At 34.1% G+C, this 9003-nt stretch overlaps 1 non-coding gene across 1 annotated transcript; it reads right to left on the bottom strand.

Moving 5' to 3' along the window:
- Window positions 1–8576: 8576 nt before the first annotated feature.
- LOC140876986 (small nucleolar RNA R71) lies at window positions 8577–8687 on the bottom strand. Its single transcript, XR_012149208.1, has one exon. It is a non-coding gene; the product is annotated as a small nucleolar RNA R71 (small nucleolar RNA).
- Window positions 8688–9003: the final 316 nt, after the last annotated feature.

Genomic DNA, 9003 nt, shown 5'->3' with positions numbered 1-9003 from the left:
CACATTTAGAATAGTTTCTGAGACATGCTGAAAAACTCCACCAGAATCTGTAAACACATTTGAAATCTCTATCACTGACAATGCTTACTGGTATGCAATGAAAACTTGCAATCTCTTGAATGTGTAATCAATCACTACTGTCCAAAGTGAAGTTTCGATTACATGGAAAGAAATGCACTGTCTTAGAGAGTTGATACATTACAACCCTGGTAGTATCATAATTCTTTGAGAATACAGACAAATGAGTCACAAAGTTTATCGTAATAACTCTCATTTCCACTCAGGAATCGATAACTATGGTACAAACTTCTATGTTGTTGATGTTCAGTCTAAATTTGTTGACACACTCAATATCAAAAAACATGCTGATACACCAAGCGCTTCATAATTTTCCACCAGAGATTTCATGAACCCATCAGGTTCTCTTCTTGGAAATATCAATATTTATTTTGTTGACTCAAAAGTCGATTAGTAAAATTCCTTCTACTAATAATCTAAATCGAATATTGACATATATCTCATAACTTTAGATAATGCTCAAAACAATAATATTGATTATTTTGTCACGGATAATAATAATTTTTTGCCGAATTCTGACTTATGCTACTAGATGAACAAAATCGCTTCATCCCTCCCATGCAAAGTCCTCCAATCAAAACACTCCAGATAACCAATGTTTCAATCCTATATACATCAATGTTCTAACACATCCAATAGAAATCCCGAAAAATCAATGACAACAATCCCGCTAGACCTGGTAACATTAGATCTCAGCGTCTGTCTCTTTTTTCCACGTCTAAACACTTGATTAACTCCTGTTAGTATCTATTGAAATTCAAACACTTGCTGAATAAAATTCTGACAATGAAATCTTAGAAATACTGCAGAAACATTCCTGAGAACTGAACACCAGAGTATTGTACTCGTCCCATCAGTTTTTTCCAACGATTAACAATTCTCAATTCAGTCTTTAAAAACTGAGTTAACAGTTTCTAATCACCAAACATTGCCCATTCCAAAAATACTCTTTCTATAAAAGAAGCAATCATCTCCCCTATTATTGGGTTACAAAATCTATATCTGCCACAGATAATTCAAAACCATGGTTTAACGATTTTCCAAAACCACAAATGTTACATCTTATCATTATTTCTTAATAGAAAAAAATCCAAAAGATGAACTAACACATTCCTGAAAATTCCCAAATACTAAGAAATTCTGAATATATCTCAATCAATACTGATTAGACTTAGCAATATCCATTATCCTTGATCCATCATAGCCCATACTTAGCATAAAAGGATCAATCTGATAAGTCTATTATTCAAAAATTCTCGATTTGTCATAACCTCATGCCGTTGATCAGCAACCATGATCTCTATGATCTTGTTCAACAAGAACTATCTGAACCCAAAATACTTGGAATAACAAAATTCTCATGAGTTTCATTATTCTTATCTCTGGTGTCAGACGATAATCCAATGATAATTGATAACTTACATGGCTCGATAAACAACTTTGATCTTGTTGCCATAAGTCCGCTAATTCCTAACACTTGGAATTACAAAGTTCGCACTAAACTCAACATTCCTATTTCTAACAGAATCAGACGATAGTTATGGGTAGTTACTTGCACCGTACCAATCCAGACTTAGTACCACTACTTATGACCACACAAGATGGATACCAAAATAAAAAAATACCAAAGAAATTTTTTCCTAAATCCAATATCCGGTATTTTCCTTGTTACAATGGAATGTCACACTGCATCTTTGATGAAGTCAAACTATACTCCGAATAATCACTGGTAGAAATCCTTACACCTTATATATCTATCTGTCTAGGAATGTCACAACATCGAAAACAAAACCTATCAGTTCAGAATGATTCCTCGTCAAAGAAAATTCTTTCTAAGACTAATTCTGACATAAAAAATTCAACATATGTATCTCTGACGAAGTCAGATGATAACTAATTTTTTTTAATACTAAATCTCAGTATCAACTAAATCTTCACTAGAAAATCCGAATATCAAATATCTATACCCCTATTGTGATTGTTGCAAAACAAAAGAATAAGGTGGTCTCCCCCAGAATAACCATCTGAAGAAACAAAAGCTCTCAAACACCCTCTGAAGCACGAAAGGCTCCTAAAGTAATACAATCACAGGGTCACACTTCCTCTTCGTCTAGTCATATATCCACACAGTCCACAGTACTTGGTATAACTCATCATTGTGCATCTGATGAAAACACATCAACCTTGGCAAACACTATGTCTCGATAAAATATTTTAGGAAATACATCTAGAACTATTTAACTAAAAACATGCATAATTCAATCCTAATTATACACATGTTTAAACAAATTTCTGATCATTTATTCAATATAATCAAGATAATCCCAAAGATTTAAAATTACAATACTTGAACCACTAACCCAGGTTCTATATAAAATCTTTATTACAATCATGTGTAATGAAAAACTTATCCAAAATATTACACTGAAAAGATGCACAATACAACAATAACTAGTACATAAAATATCTAAAATCTTTAATACATCTGATTCAAATGATTACAACTGAAATATTGTTTACAACAAAACTTAATAAAATATTTAAATTATTGCGGAATTATTTTATTTAATTTATTGATCTTGAACGTAAAGTTTTCCTTCCGCCACACACAAAAGATTCAACACAAGCATATCACCAGACCTCTTCCTCGCAAGATCTAAAATATCTTATCCTACTAGAGATGCCCAAAGCATCATGAGGCATTCTCTTAGCAGGATCGTTTGACTATCTCTCCAATTACTAGTGGAGAATCTTCAGGGGTGGCTTCCTTGGTCGAAGCTGAATGTATGACTATATGTCACCATTCATTCAACCTTGAGAATTACTTGAAGTTCAAAATTGGATCTTCTCTTCTAGCTTCATCCTACTGGAATCCATATAATACGAAACTCTAATGTCAATCTTGACAATGACGATCTTGGAAAATCCTAAGTCTCATGTCATTCCAATTTTTACTACTTCTATCGTCATTGAATCCAACTCGTAACCTACAAGGCTAACCCAAATATCAACAATATGTCCCAAAGAATCTTTGTGACGCATGAGGCTGAGTAGGCGGGGAGTGATCGCTGGTGCCAAAAGGTTGCGCGGATAATGAAAGGCTCCTGGTAGGCTTCTAGGCGGAGGGAGACATGAATGAACCGATCCTGTGCTGGAATGAGAGGAATTCTAAGACTGCATAGTTGAGGAGATCTTAAAAGATTTCATATGTATTACTCATATCAAGAAGATGCATCTTCTTTTCGCAAGCTCATCACATAATAACTCCAAAGTTAAGTGTGCTTGACTTGGAGAAATTATAGGATGGATGACCCCCTGTGAAGTTTTCCAGGGTGCGTGTGAGTGAGGACATAAACATGCTGGAAAGACCCGTCTTGATACAGTTGGTCGTTACAAATGGTATCAGAGTCGACCTCTCTTAGTACGGTATGGTTCGGGGATAAACCAAGCGGAAGCTGGTGGTCATGTGACGCCCAGGGCTGAGGAGGTGGGGAGTGATCGTCGGTGCCAAGAGGTTGCGCGGACAATGAGCGGCTATTGGTAGGCTTCTACGCGGAGAAAGACATGAATGAACCGATCCCGTGCCGGAATGAGAGAGATTTTGAGACTGTGTAGGTATGAGTCTGCATATGTAGTGACCCTTACCGAGATCACCTACTAATCAAAAACTTAAGCAAGCAAAGAACTTAATTAAACAGTAAACCAGAATAAACTGCGAAAGCAATAAACATTATACAATCCCAAGGAAAGAAATCTGTAAATACCCAAATAGTTATACAACCATATAGAACAATGTATAATCCTAAATACATAGATAAATAAATCCTAGGCAAAACACCCAGCCGGCCATCCACTGTGTAGTCCCTCTTGGATCCACCCGTCTCATCCAATCGCAAACCTGCCCCATGGAATAGGGTGTCCAGATACACAAAGGACGAGACGTGAGCATAAAACGCTCATCACCAGAGTATGAGTAAACAGTACTATATGAGTGCATGAATGCAAGTGTACCGACTCCCGAGACTAGAGGTCAAGAATCACAGATCAAAGACAGACCGGGCCCTAGGTATGTAGCACTCTATGTCGTCGCTTTAGGAGGTGGATCCCATTCCAACTGTGGATATACCCGATCCAAATCGATAGAAATCCATCCACTAACAGGATAAGGTAAAACCCTACTACAAGATATCTCAAGGATATATATAAGCTCAATATGCATGCACCATACGATCATGTCATAATATATGCAGATAAAATCATGCCTTATAAATCATACAAGCACATAATACATGCATACTCAGTCAAGGTATCTCAAACAGTACTTTCGTACCTCACACCGAAGTCTGAACTAAGCTGGAAGAAGACAACCCCTAGCTCTCTTAGGTCCAAGCCCGACCTGACCTGGTCTCAAGCCTGACTCGACCTGGCTTCTCCCTTCAAGCCCGACCTGAACTTCTCCTTGTCAAGCCCCGAGCTGAACTGCTCCTTGTCAAGACCCGATCTGAACTGCTCCTTGTCAAGCCCGACCTGAACTGCTCCTGGTCAAGCCCCGAGCTGAACTGCTCCTTGTCAAGCCCGACCTGAACTGCTCCTGGTCAAGCCCCGAGCTGAACTGCTCCTTGTCAAGCCCCGAGCTCTTCCTTCCCGAACTGCTCCTTGTCAAGCCCCGAGATCTTCCTTCTCGAACTCCCGAGCTACTCCTTGGTCCGAGTAGAACTATGCGTGAGATGAAATGGTGTGTAAATATTCAAAACCACGACTCCTATTTATAGAAGATGAGCCGGGACAGGTGTCAACTGAATGCATGAGTGCATGACATCTGGCAGGACACTAAGCATGCCTTAGCTCTAGCCACGTGTTCATTCCCGACCTGAACACCATGTGCTCTTCCCATGACCAAACACTACCTTGGTTTCCATCATGACCGACCCGAGCTACTCATGACCGACCAGAGCTACTCATGACTGACCCGAGCTACTCATGACCGACCCGAGCTCATGGTCAAATCCATCAACCCTTGCTCATTCTCATGACATGTATTCTTGATCTTGACTTGTGCTCTTGTTAATAAAATATTTATTAGTTCTAAACATATATAACCATTTTAATATTTGTAAAATGGAACTGGGCTATTACAACATAGTTGATGAGGGCTTACAAGAATTCATATGTACTACTCATATCAAGAAGGTGCATCTTTTTTTTTCGAAAGTTCATCACATAATAACTTCAAAGTTAAGCGTGCTTGACTTGGAGAAATTATAGGAAGGGTGACCCCTGGAAAGTTTTCCAAGGTGCGTGTGAGTAAGGACATAAGCACATTGGAAAGATATGTCTTGATACAGTGGCTCGTTACAATATTATTGCATTCTCTGATACCATAAATGTAGTTCACTTACTAATCAAAACTTTAAACATGCAATTAAACAATAATTAATTATAATCAGAGATAAACTGCAAAAACTCAAATAAGTGCATTAACCATTTCTCTGCCTTTTTGGATTAGATTCATTGGTCTGTTTGATAATATAAAAATCCTTTAACCATGATTTAATAATCTTAACATGTTTAGACAATTTAATTTTGTAAAATGGAACCGAACTACTACAGATTTTGTAAGATAGTTCTCCTTCTCTCATCGACTAGTTAAAAAAAATTATTTTTATGCAAAAACTATCATCTATTATTTTATATATAGATTGGATCAACCAAGTTGTCTCTTAAACAAACTACTCTAGAAAATTTTGGACAAAACCTAACAAAAATTAAAATTGCCCAGTTTTGCCAATATTGTCCTTCCGCCCCTCTCATATCAACCAAGCTGAAGTCATAGAATATTGAATGATTTCCGCCTTTCATCTATCATAGAGGGCCGACCCACAACCCGTCGCAACCCATCATTAGGCAGGGCGGGGCGGGCCGACCCACTTTTTAGACGGGTTGAAAAAACATCAACTCAACCCACCTATTTTATATGGCGGGGCGGGCCAACCCGACGAGTTCACGTGTAAATTGGCGGATTTTTGCTGGCCAACCCGCAACCCACCACAACCCACCGTTAGGCAAGGCGGGGTGATGAAACTTAAAATTTGTAATTATTTATATGTTAAAAAGTTTGTTTTAAAATTAAATTTTCATTAAAATTATGAAGTTGTATTATTTTAGTGTTATGTGTTTATATTTAAATATTTTACTAAAAAAGTTGAATTTTATGTTTTGCGCAGGTTTGGTAAAAATAAAATTACTCAAGCTACAAAGGTCATATTGGAGTAATCTCAAATCCTGTAGAATCACAAAAGAGACATCTTCAACTTTGTAGAAGACAAGAAATTCCAAAAACTTCATTAAGATGATCAAAATAATCAAACATCAAAATGGAGACAGATTTAATTTTACTATGACCAGCTTGTAGTAAAAATATCATAACTATTTCATATTTTACCCAAAAAAGGTGAATTATATGTCCAAACACATCTACACAAAATATCCTACGTGTTCTATGTTGAATGAAAAGGCTGAATCGGTGATCTAAGGCATAAAAAATGTCAGTTAAAGTTGGGTTATGGTATTGACATTCAAGGAGACAAGCACACACCAACTTTACTATTCCACATTTAATGAGCATTGGACTCTTGCTCTCATTTGGCCTATAAATAGATGTGTTGTATAAGCTTTGTAGTATGAAAAAGTGTAGAGAAATTCCTCACTTGTAAAATAAATATTGTGTGTGTAAGAATAAGAGTTTGAGTGTGCATATTTCTCCAAGTTTAAGTGTGAAATTTTTTTTATCCTTACTCTTGAGTTTTATGTTCATGGCAAGCTAAATCCTTTTATGTCAAGATGAAAAGGTTTCATTGTTGGTCAAGTAAGATTGTTTATATTTTGTATATTCTTTCCTTTTTTATTTTTATTTTGTTTTACTAATTGATCTTTATTTGTAGGTATAATTTGGATGATTTATTGTTATCTATTTACATCAAATACTTGGTACCTTAAATGTGGTTACTTTGATTTGTTGTCTAATATGATACAATAAATACTACAATAATTATATACTATAAATATATGTATCAATTTATAATAAAGTCATATATATTATTTAGACAATAGTGTGGCTCTGCCGATTGTTCTAAATAATATATTGTGATTTGATCTAACATTTACTTTTCCGCAACTAACATTTACTTTCTCGCATCTAACATTTACATTTTCGCAACTAACATTTACTTTCTCGCATCTAACATAAAAAGTCATATATTTTATTTAGACGATAGCGTGGCTCTGCCGATTGTTCTAAATGAAATATGGTGATTTGATCTAACATTTACTTTTATGTCAATTTATATTTATGCACTTATATATATATTATGGGTACCATATATTAATTATCGGTTAATATAATATTAATATAGTGGGAACTATATTATATGATATATTTGTTTAAATATTTAATTGTTCTTTTATGTTTATATTTATGAATTTATATATATATTATGGGTACCATATATTAAATATCAGTTAATCTGAATTTAATATAGTGGAAACTATATTATATGATATATTTGTTTAAATAGTTAATTGTTCTTTTATGTTTTAGTTTCTTTTATTTATTTTTGTTAAGCAATCTTAAATAAACCAACAATGAACCTTTGAAGCCTTGACAATTTTATAATTTGTGTATTTGAATTTTTATAATAATATTTCCATCTATAATATATCATTGCTAAAATTAAACTTACATCATCCTCTCCATGGATCGATCTCGTACTCACGAGCATATTACTTGCAGACAACCTACACTTGGGTGAATTACAATTTAAGTTGTAGCAAGTTTTTGGCGCCGTTTCCAGGGAGGTATAAATTAAGTTTAATTTTTTTTATTTATGTTATTTATGTAAATAGTATGTTGTTTTTAATTGTATGATTGTTTGGAGTCGTAAACAAAGTGGTAGACTTGTTCGAGTATTTGAAAATATTTTAAACATGGAGGATAATTCTAATAATCAAGATGATAATAATAATAATAATAATAATAATAATAATAATAATAATAATAATAATAATAATAATAATAATAATAATAATAATAATAATAATAATAATAATAATAATAATAATAATAATAATAATAATCAAGAACATGAACAACCAAGAACACTTAGGCACCATATGAATCCAATAAGAACTAGTACATCATCTTGTTTAGTTTTTCCTCCTGATGCATCTAATTTCAATTTTAAACCTCAAATTATTCAACTTTTACCAAATTTTCATGGCCTAGATTTTGAAAATCCATATTTGCATTTAAGAGAATTTGAGGAGGTTTGCAACACTTATAATGATCAATTGTGCATGGATATTTTTCGATTAAAGCTTTTTCCTTTTTCTTTAAAAGATAAAGCTAAAACATGGTTGCAAAATTTGAGATCAAGTTCAATAAGATCATGGGAAGAAATGCAACAACAATTTCTAAAAAAGTTTTTCCCTTCCCATAGAACAAACTCTTTTAAAAGACAAATTACAACTTTTTCTCAAAAACAAGGGGAAACATTTTATCAATGTTGGGATAGATATAAAGAGTTACTTAATACATGCCCACATTATGGTTTTGAAATATGGAGGATAGTTTCTCACTTTTATGAAGGTTTAATACCTAAAGATAGGCAAATGATAGAATTCATGTGTAATGGAACTTTTGAAGATAAAAACCCAAATGAAGTTATGGAATATTTGGAATCATTAGCAGAAAATGCTCAAAATTGGGATAATATAAGCTCAATTGAACCAGCAAGTAAAACCAATAATTCAACAAATGGGGTTGGTATTTATCATCTTAAAAATGATGTAGATATTCAAGCTAAACTTGCATCTTTAGCAAGAAAAATTGAGTCATTAGAAATGAAAAAGAGTAATCAATTAAAAAGT

The sequence above is a fragment of the Henckelia pumila genome, chromosome 1 (assembly GCF_033568475.1).
Source record: "Henckelia pumila isolate YLH828 chromosome 1, ASM3356847v2, whole genome shotgun sequence".
Lineage (NCBI taxonomy): Eukaryota > Viridiplantae > Streptophyta > Magnoliopsida > Lamiales > Gesneriaceae > Henckelia > Henckelia pumila.
This window is presented reverse-complemented; position numbering and strand designations above follow the sequence as displayed.